This window comes from Orcinus orca, chromosome 7 (genome assembly GCF_937001465.1).
Source record: "Orcinus orca chromosome 7, mOrcOrc1.1, whole genome shotgun sequence".
NCBI classification, from domain to species: domain Eukaryota; kingdom Metazoa; phylum Chordata; class Mammalia; order Artiodactyla; family Delphinidae; genus Orcinus; species Orcinus orca.
The window spans coordinates 52,951,737-52,971,169 of record NC_064565.1 but is presented as its reverse complement, the minus strand read 5'-3'; positions in this window follow the sequence as shown (position 1 = coordinate 52,971,169).

Sequence of the window (19,433 nt, the reverse complement as noted above, 5' to 3'; positions counted from 1 at the left end):
TTAATTTATGAAAAGAAATTTCTCTTATGAATAAAAATCAAGTCAGTTCTTCAGAACTGAAAAAAAAAAGATAAACACCAATTTAGTGTGGAAATTGATTTAATTTTGTTTCTCTCTGGGCAAAAACACTATTGATTTTCAATTTAGTATCAATAATGAGGAAAATTCATCCTCAACCCTTTACCACTGCCTAAAAAGTCTATTTACTCATTTACTTATCTATTTATATCAATCAGGGTTGAGTGAATAAAATTTCAGAGTTTATACTACTAATAGATATTTATAAAATGATATTTCTATCATGGTAAGTAAAGAGAAGAGAAAAATTACCAAAAATAACAAATATTTCTGTTGCAACTTTTTACTTTTTTAATAGCAATTTTCACTGGAGATGTACTAACAATTGAGTGTTGTTGATCTATAGGTCAATCAAAGAAGTACTAACCCAGTACTAGTTGTCAGACTACTATTTTAGTATTATAAGAAAATTGCAAAAAAGGTAGAAGGCATAATCCTTACCTTGGAAAAGCTTACCATTTTAAATATATTGGAATTGCTATCTATTTTAGTCTTAATCAAATTAAATAAAGAAGTAAACCATACTGTGCCCTAAGCCCAAAACAGCTATATTTTTATCATATGTTCTTCTTTACATAACTAGCAGTAGATAATTACAATTCAAATGGCCAAAGTTTTTTAAAAAGAAAAAAACAAAAATGATTTTTATTTATAACATTTGAAGGAATCAAGAAAGTTTACAATAGAGGAAGGAAATATAAAAATTGGAAAATAACTATTAAAATGGAATAAAATCTTCCATCTATAAGATGTTCTTTTGGAGTCTGCATTTTGTTATAGTATTATGTTATTTGTTTTAGATAATGCATAGTGAAAAGAGTTAAGTGTCGTAAAGAATAAGACTAAGAAAAGACATAAATTATCTTGCATGTTTGGAATGAAACTATTTTAAAACTAGCCAAGCAACCTTTCTGATCTTTGGTACATTGGACAAGGTAGATGGGAGCTTGATATTTTCCCTGGAATGTTTTGTAGAACACCTTATGTTTTGGGACAAGGACACAGTACACTATAATTTGGTTGCTTTCAGTAAAATCTGCTTACCAGTTGAAAATTACATTATGAGATAATAATAGGATAAAATTTACAATGCTTGCAAAATATGTATTGATATTTAATCAAGCTGTTGGTTAAACAGCTGATCCTATGAAATTTTACACAAATACTGGATTTTTCTGGTATTATTCTAGACATAGTCAAGGACTCTTCCACATTACTTTTCAACTAATAGTATCAAAATAGCGTGTGAGGTTTACAGTCATTCAGTGCTTAACTTTAAAATGTCAGCACTTGTGCTCTGTTGGAATAACCACACTGAATCTGGAGTTTTATGACGTTACAAATAAATCATCTCCAGACAACCCCTTTGTTCTTTTGTCATTATAGAAGATGAACATAAACAGGTCATTGTAATAGTATATAATTTGCAAATTAAAATAGGGCATTATTTTTTATAGTGAAATATATTTTGCTTAAATGTTACTTTATAAACAAGTTTATTTATGAAAAATAAGTAATAATATTCTCTTAGAAAGTTTCTGCTGCTTACCCTTGTAAGAACAAGACATAGCTCCATTCTGCATGGGGAAGTTAAAAGTCAACTAAACAACAACAAAATAATAAGATTTGTTAGCATCTTACATTTTATAAAATATATTCACATACATTTTCAAACTTAATCTTTATACCAAAACCGTGAAATACTTGCAGAATGTAATTTACCCCCACATATAATCAAAGAAAAGAGAAATTCATACTCATGGACTTTTATAAGGTCATATCATATAATTAGTAAACTGCAGAGAATAGAAATCAACCCAAGTCCTCTGATTTTAATGCTTACATGTTTTCCAACAGAAAATTTTGCCACCCTCAAAATTACTGATTGGTGGACATTAATATCTAGATTGAAGTTCATGCATATCTAAAAACTCTGTTTGGGACATAGTCACTAACTTGGTAAGGTAAGACGTAGATAAACATGGACATTCTAATTTTAGTTAATTTAATTCAGAAAAAGAAGTTCGGATGTAAGTAGTTCCAGGAAGAGTGCAGCTGCCATTTTAAACAAGTTGGCTTTTTGTTTCCCTCATGCTCATGCCTCCTTATCACAATGTGGCTGCTGTAGCTCAAGACATCATCCTTGCATTTCCATGTTCCAAGTGCAAATAAAGAAGAAGAATACCAGAAACACACGTTTTCTTTTGTCAGAAAATAAACATTTCTCTCAGTATATTTCCACTTATATCTCAATGGGAAAAATTGGATCACATGATCACTCTTTGCTGCAGAGAGACCAGGAAAGTGAATATTTGGCCTTTGCCAGTCTCTGCAGTGGTAGGTGAACAGGGGAAGGAGCTTGCGATGACTGAGGGCTGGCCAGTTACAGTGTCTGCCACACAGTAGAATGTCAGAAAAACCCAGAAACTATCCCTGCTCTCAAGAAGCTCACATTCTAGTACCAGAAGTAAAAATAAGTGCATAAATGACTGGAACACATGGTATGGATTGAGGTGTGCATTTCATATAGAAATGAAGATTAAAGTGTTCTAGGTATTCAGAGAAGGGAACAGTTATAACTCTCCTTGCTTATACTGTATTTTTTCTTACCTTTTGACCAATTGTTCTCATTAGTTGCATTAAACAGGACCCTTTCTATAGCAAATGACAGTAAACGGAGGAAAATAAAAGAATGTACAGGCTCAAGTAACTGAGAAGTACAACCACAGCTGGATCCAGGAACCTAAACCAATTTCATCAGGGTTCTGTCTTTCTGTATCTCTCAGCTCTACTTTTTCTGAGCTGGCTTCATTCTCAGGAATGTTGCTCTGATACGACTGCAGAAAAAATTGGCAGCTCTAGGTTTGTTTGTCCTTTTATCTTAGCAATCGCAGATGAAATAAAAGCATACCTCTTTCCTGCAGCTGTCTCAAGCGAAAGCCCTGGGGATGCTCTGATCACCTTGGCTTGGTCACATGCCTATCTCTCCTGAACCGATCACCTTTCACTCTGACCAAGTGTGTGGGGAATCTTATGGGCAAATCTGAATCAGATGATAACTTCTATGTTGGGTGGGGGTGGTAGGAGGAGTTTGCAGGAAAGGCTACTGATTAACCACCTCTGTGGAGAGGATTCTAAACAGACAGAAAATAACAAATATCCATTACAAAATAAGTACTCTACATTCTAGGAATACTGAGTTTTCACACACCTCAGTCTCACAGAACCTGAGCAGAAAGATGCTATCACAGACCTATTTGGTTAACAGGGTAGTAATTGCATCAACTTGTCCCAACACTGCTAATGTTAGTGGCATGTTGTCATACCTGGCAGTTACCTATTGCAGGAAAACAAGAATCTAAATCTTACCATCTATCAAAAATATATCCCCCAAACAAGAGACTGCTGGGGTGTCAGAGGGATTCACAGTACATTGAAAATTAAATGTATCTAATGCTTTTAATTATAAAATTCTATGCATTCATTATATTTGAGAAATAGTATATTCCATATATTCACACCAGATGTTTGATTTTCATTTGATCACATTTTATAGAATGTGTTATCTATACTGAACACACACACTTAACTCCACAACTTTCCTTGACCCTAATTTTCCTTTTCCTCAGATGAGTGGGCTATTCCTGATGCCACCATTTATCATAACTGTTTTTCTTCTTAGACTTCTATAATATGACTTCGATTCTTAATGCTCTCTTGAAACTTCACTCTGGAGTTCACCTGATTCTGTGGCCCCATCTCAGTCCAAATTTTCCTTGACTTTACATGGCTTTTTTTTTTTCTTTTAATCAACTTTTCCTTCTTTCCTCTATTGGTTTCCATTATGGCCCTCCAGAATTTGACTCTAAGTAACCGATCCAGCAAGGTGACCCTCTGCTCACTATTCCAGAAATAAAATCTCTTCATAAAACTTTTGCTGAATCTTCTATTTCGGCATATCTTCTCCAATCTAAATTCTCCCCTTCATTCAAGTTTCACCTCACAATTTGCCAAACATTCCAGTTTGCAATAATTTTTCTCTTCATTGTACTACCATTTTTATCAATATCCCTCATTTTGGTAATCATTTCATGAGTATTTTCTGATTATTATATTGTCAATTCTTTGAGAATAGGAACATTTTACTTAATTTATTTTCTGAGTTATTCCTCAGTCATTGTTGAGCACGTCATAAGTACATTACTGAAATGTTTTGAACTAATTTTGTTCTCTAAATAAGCATTTTTAATATTTCTGTGAAATCACAGAAATTTTATGGGAATAGCAGAACCTGTTTTAAATTTAAGAGTAAAAAAATTAAAAAAATAGTCAACTATGTAAATTAAACTCTCATGTCTCTAAAAGCCAAATTTCTCAAAAAGAAAGGTGTGTAACGGCATATCTCAAGGGGTGAACACATTCCAGAAACATCAAAGAATAACACTTTAATCTTTAGAGCAATTAATATCCATTTCCAAAATTAAACCCTCCAGAATTAACAGCAGTATCACATTTTACAGACACAATATTTTAACATTTCTACATTTTAATAAGATTTTAGTAATATGAAAATAAAGCCATTATAAAAGAGTTTATATTCTCACTAATTCTCCATGATTTAGACTTTCATACATAGCAACAAACTAAAGGATAGAGGGGATTAAAGGATACAAGTATTTTAATTAAGAGCAAGCATCCAAGCAAAAAAGAACACAATTCAAATTTGAATTTTAATATCTCTAATACATTAATAGAAGTAAAAATATTTCTGTTAGTTAAATATGTCTGATTAAATTTGTCTTGAAATACAGCATTTCTTGAAACAATCTGCTTTCACAGATTTAAAGATACCAGGCCTCTCCTTGTCTAGTGTTTCAATGACTGAAAAAGTCCAGTTCATATTCTATGCCTTCGTTGTGATAAAACACAACGTTCGTTGTTTCAAACCTCGGCTCTTAAATTTCCTTCTACTTCCTTTACTGTTTTGTGCATTTTAAATGTGTGACAAGCAGCATTCTCTTAGCCTAAATTCCTATGGCTTTTGAATGCAGGTTATTCTCATTGGTTACTGAAGCCATCCTTACTTGGGTTATTTCCTGTTTTACTAAACTGCCCTTTCAAAATGCTTATATTACACATGAAGCTCACTGACAACCTTCACTGGAAATATTTTAAAAGCAAATTTCATGTGCTATCAATTTTTATAGCAGTTTCAGATTCTACAAAATAATCTCAATTTTCTATGATCACTAACTCAGAGCCAAGATTTTTTTTACAAAGCCACTTATGGACAGTACTGAAAGCAGACTATTTATAAAGGGTCCCTCTCAGTTTATCATAATGTTGCCTCTGAACTGGGAATCATGAAGACCAGTCTCTCTCCAAGTCTACCATCTCCTTTTTTTTATTTGTCCATTTATATGAAGTCTGCTTCTCAGTTCTGTTGTCTAATTCATGTTTAGAGGGCAGTAAAAAAAGTAGATTTGCTTAATAACTAACTAAAAGAAATAAAATATTCAGCTGTGGTAATCAAATTAATTCATTATGCTCACATCTCTGACTAGAAACTCTTATATATTTCTGAATCACTTAAATTTCTGAAGCACTTTTGGTATTTTCCATTGACACGTCATTTATTTGTTGTGTATACACTGTTCACAGAACATAATCATACCTTGAAGTTCATCTCATCCCTCGCTATATCCCTTTAGCACAGTGCTTGTAACTTTCACACAATATTTGTTTGATAAATGAATGATTGAACAAATGACTTTGTCATTGAGTTGTCTGAAATTACTGAGTGATTTCATTCATTCCAGAAATGACTAAGCTATACTGTCCTGAACTCTGCTGTGTTAATAACATCAAAAATTCAAACATCGAAAATTCCTAAGAAAATTTCAGAGACTCAAGAATAGTGATGAGCAACATTTCTTGACAAGGAGATCAATTTAGGAAATATACAAAAATGTTTGGAACCATATTTTGTGTATCAGAAAGTGTTTTACTACTGCTATTCTTAAGTATTCATTTATTATATACCTGAAACAAACGTTTCTTTTCTTTTTTAGCTAAAATGTTGGGATCTATATAGCTGGCAGCTGTAGTAGTGACTGATTTTAATACTGTGCTGTTTAACAGATTTCACTGTTTAGTAAAATATCTTTTAAGTTAATATTTTTTGTCTTTTCTTGGCTTAAAGATATTTTTATTATTTAAAAGAAATTTATAGTATATTCTTTAAAGAAGATATCTTCCATGGAAATGAAACAAATAGTATATAGCTGCTACAGGAAGTACACTCATTCCACTTTCTTCAAAATATGCAATTCTCACCACCCATTTTCTTGGCAACAATCTTAGCAAGGATTTAAATAGAATATCAAAGAATAAATATAATAGCCAATAACTTCATAGCTGATCATTTATAAAATTTCTTTTTGGCAATGACTTAGGTAACAAAGTCTAGAAATTGAAGAGGTGTGTCATTAAAGTGGACCAGAAAGCAGAAAGAAAATAACAATAAAACAAGCTATGGGAAACAGGAAAATATCAAAATCCTAAGAAAAATTTATTAGCATTGTTTTTAACACGAATTCATATTTATTGGGGTCTTAATATATACTAAGTTCTCTTGTAAATGTGTCACACGGACTAACTCATTTTGTCTTTACATAACTTTATGAGATAGGACAACTGTAGGCTAGAATATATTGGGTGGGCCAAAAAGTGCCTTCAGTTTTTTAAGTAAAAATAAAAGACACATTTTTCATTTTCACCAAGAACTTTATTGAACAATGTATTCACCCTTTTGTTCCACTACCTTCTGCCATTTTTCATGCAACTTCATAATTCTATCTTCCCAAAACTTTTTATCTTTTTGAGCCTCTTACAGTCCAGGTGCCTCTTACAGTCTTCCAGGGAATTGAAATTTTTTTCCATTAGGAGAATTTTATAAAGACCGAAATAAATGGAAATCCAAAGGTGCAATGTCTGGTGAATATGGTGGATGAATCAGAACTTCCCAGCCAAGCTGTAACAGTTTTTGCCAGGTCATCAAAGAAACATGCAGTCTTGCATTATCCTGTTGGAAGATTATGCGTTTTCTGTTGACAAATTCTGGATGCTTTTCTTCGAGTGCTGCTTTCAGTTGGTCTAATTTCCAGCAGTACTTGCTGGAATTAATCATTTGGTTTTCGGGAAGGAGCTCATAATAGAGGACTCCCTTCCAATCCCACCGTATACACAACATCAGCTCCTTTGGATGAAGACCGGCCTTTGGTGTGGTTGGTGGTGGTTCATTTCACTTGCCCCACCATCTCTCCTGTTCCACATTATTGTGCAGTAGCCACTTTTCATTGCCCGCCACAATTTGTTTTAAAAATGGAAAGTTTTCATTACTTTTCAGTAGAGAATCACATGGGAAATACGGTCAAGAAGTTATTTTTCACTTAACTTATGTGGAACCCAAACAACAAATCGATTCACATAACCAAGCTGGTGCAAATGATTTTCAATGCTTGATCTGGATATTTTGAGTATGTCAGCCATCTCCCGTGTGGTATAAGGTTGATTGTTCTCAATTATTGTTTTGATTTGATCGCTATCAACTTCAACTGGTCTACTCTACTGTGGAGTATCATCCAGAACAAAACTTCACAAGCCACTTTTGACACATTCGATCAGTCACAGCACCTTCTCCATACACTGCACAAATCTTTTCGTGCATTTCAGTTGCGATTTTACCTTTCTTGAAACAATAAAGCATAATATGCCAAAAATGTTTCTTCCATCTTCAATATTAAAATGGCTACACAAAAATTCACCAATTTTGATAAGTCTTTTTTTAAATGCACACTGGTATGACAGTTGTCACATACAATCTAACAAAATTGTTTCAAATGAAGTTAAAGACAACTAAGTGCTACTAGAGCCATCTTACAGAAAAAAACGAACGAACCTTTTGGCCTATCCAATAGCTTGAAAAACCTAGGAATCACAGAAACAAGGAAAACTCATACTCTCTCATTAAGCTCTTGTCTAAAGGCCTCCATCAAATGTTCACAAGAAAGATTTGGAGTGAGGACAAAAGATCTAGTGAGGTATGTAGGAGGTGGTCAGCAGCTGTTGGGGGACAGGCATAAAGCCCTTCTTATTTCCCTAGACCCATTTCTAGTAAGAGGCAAAAGCCTTCCACCTTGGGGTGGGAAGCAGCAAGACCTTCCACTTGAATTTCTCAGCTCCTAGTCAAAAATGCGCTGCTTCTGGGGAAGAGGTAGAAGGAAAACCTATGTACCATCAGAGAAGAATAGAAAAACCTCTTACCACCCAGGACCTAGAAAAAATCCATTGCTTCTGAGGGGGAAAAAGCAAAACAACAAAATACAAAAACTGTCCCTGGGGTAAGGGTAGAAAGCTATATTAAGCCCAGGATGTTGCAATGATACGAAGAGGTCTTCTACCCAAGATCAACTATAGACACCTTGACCTGAAACAGACTGCCAGATATTTCTCCAGCAAAGATGGGTTTATTCGGGATCAACAGAGAATTGCAATTCGAGGTCTGCAATCATGTGAGCCACGTGCAAGTACCTTTTATAGACCGGAAAAGGAAGTTGGGAGGGCTTATAGTAAACAAAGTATCTATGGCTTTTCATTGCCAGGAAAGAAGAGTCTTTTTTTTTTTTTTTTTAATCTGCGGTACCCGTCGCAGGGCACAGGCTCCAAACGTGCAGGTTCAGCGGCCATGGCTCACGGGCCCAGCCGCTCCGCGGCACGTGGGATTTTTCCAGACCGGGGCACGAACCCGTGTTCCCTGTGTCGGCAGGCGAATTCTCAACCACTGCGCCACCAGGGAAGCCCAGAATTTTTCTTCTTGTTAGGTTCCATTATTGTCACAGGGCATGAGAGCTCCCCCTTATGGTCTCCCAACTCTATTTAATTGAGGTTTCTGTTTATTAAAATTTTTTACAGACATATGGTAGGGTTTGGGTTTTACAGGCGGGAGGTGCAGTAATCCTAAGCAAGCCTCACCTTCCAAGTTTGGATACAGAGGTCTAGAGGTAGATACCAGACATATAGAACACATTCACACATGGCTGCCTTGGTCTAGAGCACTTTTTAGGAATGAGAGATTGTTTTAAAATAATAGGGAAATTTTAAAGTTGAATAACTAAACCATTGTTGCTACATTTTGTCTCTAAGCTTTCATAAATGTTGAATAATATTTTGAAAACTACATAAAGACCAAAGAGGATGTTTGCTAACCAGGGCTACAAAATTAAATAATATTTTTAAATATGATGAGCTTTATTTCAAAGGGAATGTGTTTACATACATTATGTTACCTGATGCTCAAAGATAACCTCACTGGGCAGGGTGGTTTAGCAAAAAAGAAAAAAAAAAGAGAGAAAACATTGGGTAGTGACTCAGGAGATAGGGATTTCAGCCTTAGTCTATAAAAACTAGCACTATCCAGTGTCACCCTACATTACTGTGAGCTTTTATTTCTATAACTATAAAATTAAAAGTTTAAACAAGGTCAGTGGATCTCAAACTTTTGTATAGAGAAGAACCACCTGGAATAATTATAAAAATGCAGATTCTAAGGCTTTCCTACATCAGAGATTTTTAGTAAGTCCTGGTGTTGCCCAAGTAATTTGACACAGGTGGTCTTAAGTATAGACTTGGAGAAAGATGCCTGAACTCAACGATACCTAATGCCCTTTTGGGTTCCAACAGCCTATGAGTCTAAGTAAGTGGTACAGATATTATTGTCACTATTTTACAGATCAACACTGAGGTAAATAACCACGTTAGGGGTCATAGAGATAGTAAGTGGAGAAATAGAATTAAAACTAATGTCTTCATATTCCTAGCTCAGTGTTTTGCTCTTAAATCATTTGCACACCATAACAAAAACTAGCCAGTTATTTACTGTTATGTTACCCATGTTTTCCTAAGCATATAAAGACACTAGATTTCCTGGTCAGCCATATGACTGAATTTTAACCAATAGAATATGGGCAGAAGTGATGAACTCCAATTCATACTTGTCCATAAAAGTCGCCCCTGAATAACCCTCCAGACTCTTACCACTAGAGAATGACTAGAGTATCTGTGAGAATCTGGAAGACATAGAGTCACAAGATGGAATGGGCCTTGGTGCCTGGATTTCTGCCTGGTGTTCAGTCTTCACCACCTTCCTCCCCCACCAGACCCGCAGTGGAGTGTGCTGGCAGCAGAAATAAACTTGTGTTGTATGAAGCCACTGGGAAATTAGGTTACTATTTAGCAGTTAGTCTACCAGATTCATAACCCTCCCACATGATACCTCTGTAGAGATATAAGAGGACAGCAACATCCAACTTTGAGATATTAACCTGCTTCCCTTTCAATTCCTTTTAATTTTTGTTTTGTCCTTCTTACCACTTTTTCTTTTACTTTCCATAGTGTACATGGCCTCAGGATCAGAGGGTGGTATGGGCTGAGCATTGGTCGAAGCAGCTGAACAGTAAAACAAATTACCTTATGAGTCCACTTTGTTTTACTTACAAAAGCTTAAGGTCAGAACAAGGAGAGAGTTCATGAATATAGGTGAATTGTTTTAACCAAAAACAGGAAAGAAAAAGGCTTCCCCCCAAAGTAGGAAGGACTGCCCCGGGCTATAAGGAAGGTGATGCAAGCTGTGGCAGAATTATTTTTCCTGCTCTTATCCTTCACCCTTTCAATGAGCTTTAATTGACTAGGAACTGCCAAGGCCCACATCCCTGTACCTGGAGGCTTATTTCCACAGAACCAGAAAGCCTCACTGCTCCATGAAAAAAAAACAGGTGGGAAGTGTGAAGGACCCAACCTGCCCCAGGAACCCTGGAGAGTCACTGTTTTCCTTTCCTGGAGAGTCTGTTTCCTTTTATCTCCTGAGCATTTCACAGAATCACACAAGAGGTTGTGTACAAATACCCCAGGCCCCTTTCTCTTCAGGGGGAAGAATTTTTTGTCGGCATTTTCATTTAGGATGACACTCCAGTCTTTCACTGGCTTAATAATACCCCCCGCAGTCTTCCTTTTCCTGGATTATTTCCCCACAAACCTACTGGTGTTTTCTGCACTTCCCAAGTAAACTCCTTGAGTACAGATCTTTGTTTCAGGGTCTCTTCCTGGGAGAATCCAGACTAGGACAAACAAAGAAGGCTACAGACCCTAAAACAAAGGCCACCTGTATTTACTTCTGAAGGAAGCTAACAGGGATGCAGCAACAAGAAGTGAGAGTTTCACAAGATCTAGGAGCAGAAAGGGCTCACATCCTGTTTCTTGAAAGAAACCAACAGTGATGTGGCAGGAGTTTCATGGTGTATCTAAGGAAGCAGGACCACAGGCAAATTCACAAAATATCCATGCCCAAAGTTTGGCATCAAAGTTGCAGAAAGCTGAAGGACCTGAAGGGAGTCGTCTCAACTTGATGGCTCAGCAACTTTCTATATGCACATATCAACGAACACCTTGACATAGTGTAAGGTTAGGGACTGTGAATGAAAAATGCTGCCTGCCACATCAGTAAACAAAGGATGTTGCAGCCATCAAGCCACTACAGCTGCCCTCAATGGTGAGCCCTGAGGGAATTTAGGACGGCGACAAACAGGCTGCCACTGCAGCCGCCCCCAACAGTGCACCCTCAGGGGACTCAGGATGGGAAAGAACAGCATAGTGGCCCGAGGTAGCAAAGGTGCATATCAAAGGAATGATTTCAATGAGCCCAGACTCTAGCATCTTCCCATACAATGAAAAGTGCTGAGTCACAGACGTAGAAACCGAACATGTGGTTACCAGGGGGGAAAGTAGGGCAGTGTGGGAGGCATAAATTGGGAGACTGGGACTGACATACACACACTACTACATATAACATAGATAACTAATAAGGACGTGCTGTATAGCACAGGGAACTCTTCTCAATACTCTGTAGTGACCTATATGGGAAAAGAATCTAACAAAGAGTGGATGTATGTATACGTATAACTGATACACTTTGCTGTACAGCAGCAATGAACGCAACATTGTAAATCAACTCTACTCCAATAAAATTTTTTTAATTAATGAATTTTTTTTAAGTGCTAAATTCATTAACTTGAGATGTCTGGCTTTCTTTAACTAATGTTAATCTTTTGATGTCTGGACTACCTGGTCTTTGTCGCAAAAGCCCCTATTTATCCTGGCTCCTTCCTCACCTCTTCGGAGCTGTCCCTCCCAGCGATCTGAGAGTCTGTCTCCAGGGCTTGAAGTTCTCAGAAAATCTGCCCGTAACTCTCAACTTTTAGGTTATGCATTTTTTTTTTTGTCAATAGGACCATTTATACCATAATCTAAAGTGGGGTAAGAATGGAAAGACTCAGAAAAAACTGATTAAGTCCTATCAGTTCAGTGGCTGGGGGCTCAAAGATCAAGATTAAATTTTACTAGAAAAGTTATATATTATTAAAGAAGTTATATTTCTTGCACATCTGAGTTTGAAAATTAAGATTCACACCTTTTTATAATACTGTGGTATGCTGGATTATAATTTTCTATTATTCACTCCTACCTTCTCTATAGAACTTTTCATGCATCCTGTGGGAAAAGTATTAATCCCTGCCTTTGTGATTCGGGGCTTAGATAGATGACCTATTTTGAGCAATAGAATATGAATAGATCTGCCAAATGTCATATTTGAGCAGAATATTCAAGAGGAATTGTGTGTTTCCACTTAGGAGCTATTCTATCAGCTTGTGTCTCAGAATGAGGATACATGTAGAGCTCAAACCAGCTGACCTGAAACATATATGTAATGTGAATGAGAATAAATGGTTGATGTTTAAGCCACTGAAATGAAGGAGATGCTTATTAGCACAGCAAAGCTGACCAGTAAGTATACTAAGGGAGAAAATCAGAGGAAGACAACCAAGAAAGAGCTGAAGTGCTTCCTAAGGATGGAGCAAAAATTCCACTTTACTGTTCAGTGTGGGTGATATTCTGCAGTCTATCAGTCACTATATTGCCTCTCTGAAATTCACAAAGCAGTTCCACTAACAACACAATGGACTATATCAAAATTTGAGGGAGGGGGAGAAGGAATGCAAAGACTAACTATTTTAAAGCTTTCTGTGAAGAAGTTTCGATCTCATTATCATGAAAAGTTGGAAGGCATTCTCTTTTTAAATGATTGTAAAGTTTAAAATGCAAGTTGGGAATTCACATGAATGCCTAGAACTATGAGTCACTGAAAAATCCTGGAAATGCTGTTAAAATAGTTCTATACTCCTCCTCCCAGCTAAGCCTTTCTTAAGGCATCCTAAGTCTTTGGATCCTGAGGTGTAGATGGAGACATGGAAGAGACTGTTGAGTTCTTGTTTGGTGTTTGTAAGTCTTCCTGCACAATTTTTACCCTGTATACTGAAGCCTTATTTTTAGAATGATTCCTTTCATGTTCACTTTAAAAATTAGAACAGTTTTCAGATAACAGATTAAAAGAATAAGTAGCTGAGTCTGGAAAGAGAAGCATATTCTTTCATGCCAAGAAGACATTATTTAGCATTGGGTTTAAGCAATCATTTGCTAAATGATACCATCATGGCTTAAAAGAGAAACAATCACTGTTCATTTTCTTCATGTGGATTGTTTGTGCTGTGGTTTAAGTGTGTCAAATTTTGTTTCCAGTTTCTTGACATTACATGAAGTGTTTAGCTTCGCGTATTTTGTATATGTTCTCTTAACTTACTGGCGCACAAAATTTAAAACATAAAACCTTAACCTATCTCCTGCTACTTACCCTGCTCCAGAAAAATTTTGATAAAAGAAATATTTAATAACTTGTTTAATGTATTTTTAAGCAAATCATGGAGTTCTTCTCATTAACTTTCCACACTCCTCCAAATCTGCCAACCTCATACTCCGCAGTCCCTTCTAACACAAAAAGTAAATTATCCGTGCCCTTAACTAGAACCAATCCCTCTGTTTCTGGCCTGTATCCTAGGCCTTCTTGAGATACCAAGGATTTTTTTCTGGTGGCTATTACTGTGAAGTCTTCGGTTTTTCCCTTTTCACCTAGATCTTTTTCATCAGCAAACAACATAGGCATGGGTTCAGTGGTGGGGCGTGGTACCTTTGGGTGTGACACAGACTGTAGCTGGTCACCAAAACTGTTTTGTCTTCTTCCAGGGCACACAATAGCCTACATGTCCCAGCCTCACTTACACATAGGAGTAGTCATGTTACTAACTTGTAATCAATAAAACATGAGCAGAAGTTTTCTCCCACAAAGCTTTGCCCGACAATAACCTGCTATGCGTCATCCTCCAGACAGATACAGACAACAAGGTGATGTTGGCAGTTCTATTTTAAAAAATAATAATTCTACAAGAGCCCTTAAATTCCTACTAGGAGAAGATTCACTCATCAATCAGGATTAACTAATTTAGACTCTACATGAGCAACAAAAAAATTAACATGGTGTTAAGCCACTGAGATTTGGGGCTGGTCTAATAGAGAAGCTAGCGTTATCTTTACTGACCTAAGTATCGAGAGTGGAAACAGGGAGACCAGTTAGGAGGCTATCGTGATACTCCTCAAATAGTAGTCTCAATAGTAGGCTATTTCTCTACTCTTTTTTAAAGCCGAACTCCTCAAAAGAATTACCAGTCTTTCTCATGTCAACTCTAAAACTTCTCTTGACCTCCACAATGCTAAATCTAATCACTGATTCTCAATCTTAATTTTACTCTATCACCACTAACTTCAGAGTTGATCATTCTCTACACATAAATGCCCATTTCATATTGCTTTCTCTATCTCACTGTCTCTTGGCTCTCTTCTTACCCCACAGTTCCAGCCATCTCAAACACCACTGCAGGATCTCCCTATTTTCCTGCTTTGTACACGCTTCAGTGACCTGGGGTTCATTTCATGGACTTCTTCTCTCCTCTTTTAATCCCTATCTATTCCATATAAATACCATGAATGTGGTTACTATCTCCAAAATTTTAACTCCTAGTTACACCTCTACCTGTCATCCCATGTAACAATATCCACTGGCCCACTAGGAAGTTTACTGTATGTCTCATAGACATCTCAAACTTAACATATCCAAAACCAAACTCTTGACTGTGCTCTACCCTCTCATCTGTTCCTATCCTAATGGTCCCCATCTCAGTAAATGGTAACTCCTTCTTCAGTTATCCTGATCAAAAATCTTTGACTCCTCTGGTTTTCCCATGCCCCATATATAATTTACTAGAAAAGTTTATTATCTTTACTTTCAAAATATATCTTGAACCCATCTCTTCCCCAAACCCTCATTGTTGCTATCCTTTTTTGGTTATATTCACTAGTTTTTTGTATTTCTTTTTTTCAGATTCCACATATAAGTGATAATGTACAGTATTTGTCTTTGTCTGATTTATTTAACTAAGCATAGTACCCTCCAAGTCCATCCATGTTGTTGCAAATGGTAAAATTTTATTCTTTTTTATGGCTGAGTAGTATTCCATTGTGTATATATATACCACATCTTCTTTATCCATTCATCTGTTGATGGACACTTAGTTTGCTTACATATCTTGGCTATTATAAATAATGCTGCTATGAACATTGGGGTGCATGTATCTTTTCAAATTAGTGTTTTCATTTTCTTTGGATATCTACCCAGGAGTGGAATTGCTGGATCATATGGTAGTTCTATTTTTAGTTTTTGAGGAACCTCCACACTGTTTTCCACAGCAGCTGCACCAAGTTACATTCCCACCAACAGTATACAAGGATTCCCTTTTCTCCACACCCTCACCAACAATTGTTCTTTGTGGTCTTTTTGATGATGGCCATTCTGACAGATGTGAGGTGATTTCTCACTGTGGTTTTGATTTGCATTTCTCTGATCACTGCTATCTTAATACAAGTCATCATAAACTCTTTACTGAATTATCTACTAGCCACTGACTGCCTCCTCTGCTTCCACTCATGACTTCCTAGAATCTGTTCTCAAAATAGTAGCCAAGGTAATGCTTTTGCAACATAATTCAAATCATTGTCATTGCTTTGTTCAAACCCTCCAATTGCTTTCCATCCCCTACAGAATATAATTCCAAGTGCCATTTTTTCTTTTGAATTTTAATATAGTTGATTTGTATATTTTAATGCAGATATTAAAATAAATATAAAGAAATAAATAATGCAGATATCCTAGCAAAGATTTTTTAAAATTGGAGTTTGCTTCTTGAGCCTGTTTATTTTTTAAAATACTATTTATTATTTTTATAATTACAAAGTGAATGTATGTTACTATGGACACTTTGGAACATAATGAAAAAGAACAAAGAAGAAATATTTAAACCTACCAGTAATACCACCAACCAGAGCTAACTCCTATTCCATGTTAGAGCTTATACCTAGGCCTTGTATTCAGTAAGAAAGCACCAGGAAAGCTAGCCCTGTTATTTTTGGATGGTGTCTATTCTCATTGATCTAAAGTGTATTCTTTTTTTTCTTTTAAAGTGTATTCTTATCACCCAGTATCAAGTTCTATACATTTTACACATGTTTATTATTATTATTGCTTGTACCCATTTTCAGAGGGAGATTAGCTTATATTTCCATTCCATGAAGATTCTATCTAATAAATGATGCAGATAGAATTTGGTTCACATTCATTTTTAATGCTACTAATATAAGTAGAGATAAAAAGTCCCATAGGGTAGTGGGGCATAGGATTAGTGGTCTATGGAATTACCAACTTTCCTTATCTTTTAATATGAAAAAAGGAAGTAGTGCTAAAACCATTGAAATTTGTTCAACTGTGTCATAGAAGACATTAAAGTTGAATCTAAGTTTTAACAGATTGAAAGAACCCCTAAACATCTATCCATTCATTCAGCAGATATTCAGCTATTGACCACCCACTGTGACCCACTTACTATCCAATGCAATGAAGAGATGTTATTCTTAACTCAGGGTCAACCTGAAGAAATACCCTAATGGATTCACTAGACAGTGAGCTTTTGATGGCAGGTATGTGTCTTAATCTCAACATCTAGTGTAGGGCCAGATATCAGAGCTCTCATTTGAAGAAACTTTGAAGAGCACATTTTCCATAGAGGTCAGTCTCAAGGCTGATATCATTTATTACTAATAATTGAAGCCAATTATAGAACAACTAAGGCTTTGTGCTAAGTGCCTGTAGATATTATTTCATATAATACTCCTACAATTTTTTAACAGCCATCTATGAAATAGCTAGCATTAACCCCATTTTAAAGATGTGAAAGTTTAAGTGACTGGTTCATGTCATATAGCCAGTGGCCACAGAGGCAAACTTCGAGGACAAGTTTGTCAAACTTCAAAGCCCATATTCCTCCCATGATCTCATAGTATCTCTTGCTAATCTTCAGAATTTGTAAAATAGCAAAGACTTTGAGACTATAGTCTGTGAAGTCAACCTAACAGGGGTTGGGGTTTTTTTCTCTTTTGTTTTGTTTTCTTCCTTTGGCTGCACCATGTGGCTTGTGGGATCTAAGTTCCCCAGCCAGGGACTGAACCCCGGCCATGGCACTGAAAGCATGTAGTCCTAACCATTAGGCAACCAGGGAACTCCCAACCTAACAGGGTTTGAACTCCAAAACCAACACTTGCTGTGTACCATTTGACCAGCTATGTAACCTTTCTAAAGCTCAGTTTCCTCATCTGTAAACTGGAAATGATACTCCCTATCTCAAAGGGCTACTGTGAGAATTAAATGAGGTGATTCACATGAAAGTATTATACTTACCATGCAATAACTGCTCAGTGAGAGGGAGCTATTATTATTATTGTGAAGATACTAGCCTATTTCATTTTCTTTAAATTAATTGTTTAAATATGTATTATACTTTATATTACATATATTTTATATATATATATATGTGTGTGTGTGTGTGTGTGTGTGTGTGTGTGTGTGTGTGTTGTGTGTGTGTATTTCTGTTCCTCTCTATTTTTCTCTAGAGAGGACAGGCAAGAATTCTACATAAATGATAAACTGGCATACAGAGGGGAAATTATATACTTATCTCATAAAAAGTAGTGGAGTCAGGATGTAGAACGTGTGTCTTCTGTCCCAGTGTTTCTTGTACTCTACCATATTGCCTTAACTTTGCAGTAAATGAAACAAGAGGAAGTCCGTTCTGTGTACGGGAAAACTTCTCAACTAAAAGTCTGGAAAATATCACTAAGGAAGGTGTATGATCTTTATCTACAAGGTTTCTCTTCACAGTGTAACAGACCATGATCAATTTGTGATGGCTTAGGTATTCAGTGATTACAGGCAACTGGTTGAACCAGATCACTTACTTCCTTTATTCCCTTCTCATTGTGTAAATTTCTGACACTATGAGACTACATTAAAAACAAACCACTCTATATGTCCTTTTTAACTCCTGCTGTTGTGAGCCTTGAAGTCATACCAGGGAAGTTTAACTTTAAGGCAACTGCACTATCAAGAAGAATGAATGAGGGAGCAGCCCATATGCTGGCCCATCTTCACTCCTGCAAATTGCATTCCTGACAAGAGAACTGGCATATAGTGAAGGCTCCCTGTTAGGTCAATGGATTTGGAAATGGAAGGTGCATCATGATTACACAGAAAAAGTCCCTGACCAATAGCAAAGGCTGCCACAAAGGCACATAAATAATGACAGCTAGTAGCAATATGAGAGACACTCTTATAACTTCAGAGCTTCTCGATATTAAGCTCATGGACACCAATTGCAAAAACTCAAGATGTCAATAGGATAAGTGAGGCTACATAAGCTGATTAATTAGAAGAGCAGATCATTAACTTAAGTTTCTGTTGGTAGCTTTACCGTGGTGGTTTTTGTTTTATGGGCTGTTTTTCTTTAGAACCTACATCCATGTCTGTTGTCAGACAAAAATCTACTTTGTGAAAGATCAGTATTTGGTTGCATCTAGTCGTGAATCATGTACACATTAAGTGCTTCAAGCAGTTGTGCTCACGAGATCAATGGTGACACCCAGTATTGCTCAATAATTTCATTCTGAAGGATTGGGGGCACTCTTCACCCCATATCTTATATGGATTTCAGACGCTGGTATGTGTACTTTTTTCCAAGTCTAGGGGTGGGGAGCATATTTGCCAGAAGCCAGTAGGCACCCACAAACACAACTCCATGTCTCTTTTAAATGATATGGAACCAAATATTCCTGTTAGTAGGGAAAAGTTGATATTTTAAAATACTCCAACTTAAAGAATTTTGAAAAATTTCATGGCCCATTCTTGATGTAGAAGGAGTGTCATTCTTTTTTACTGTAAAGACATTTGATAAATGACTTATCCATGTTGA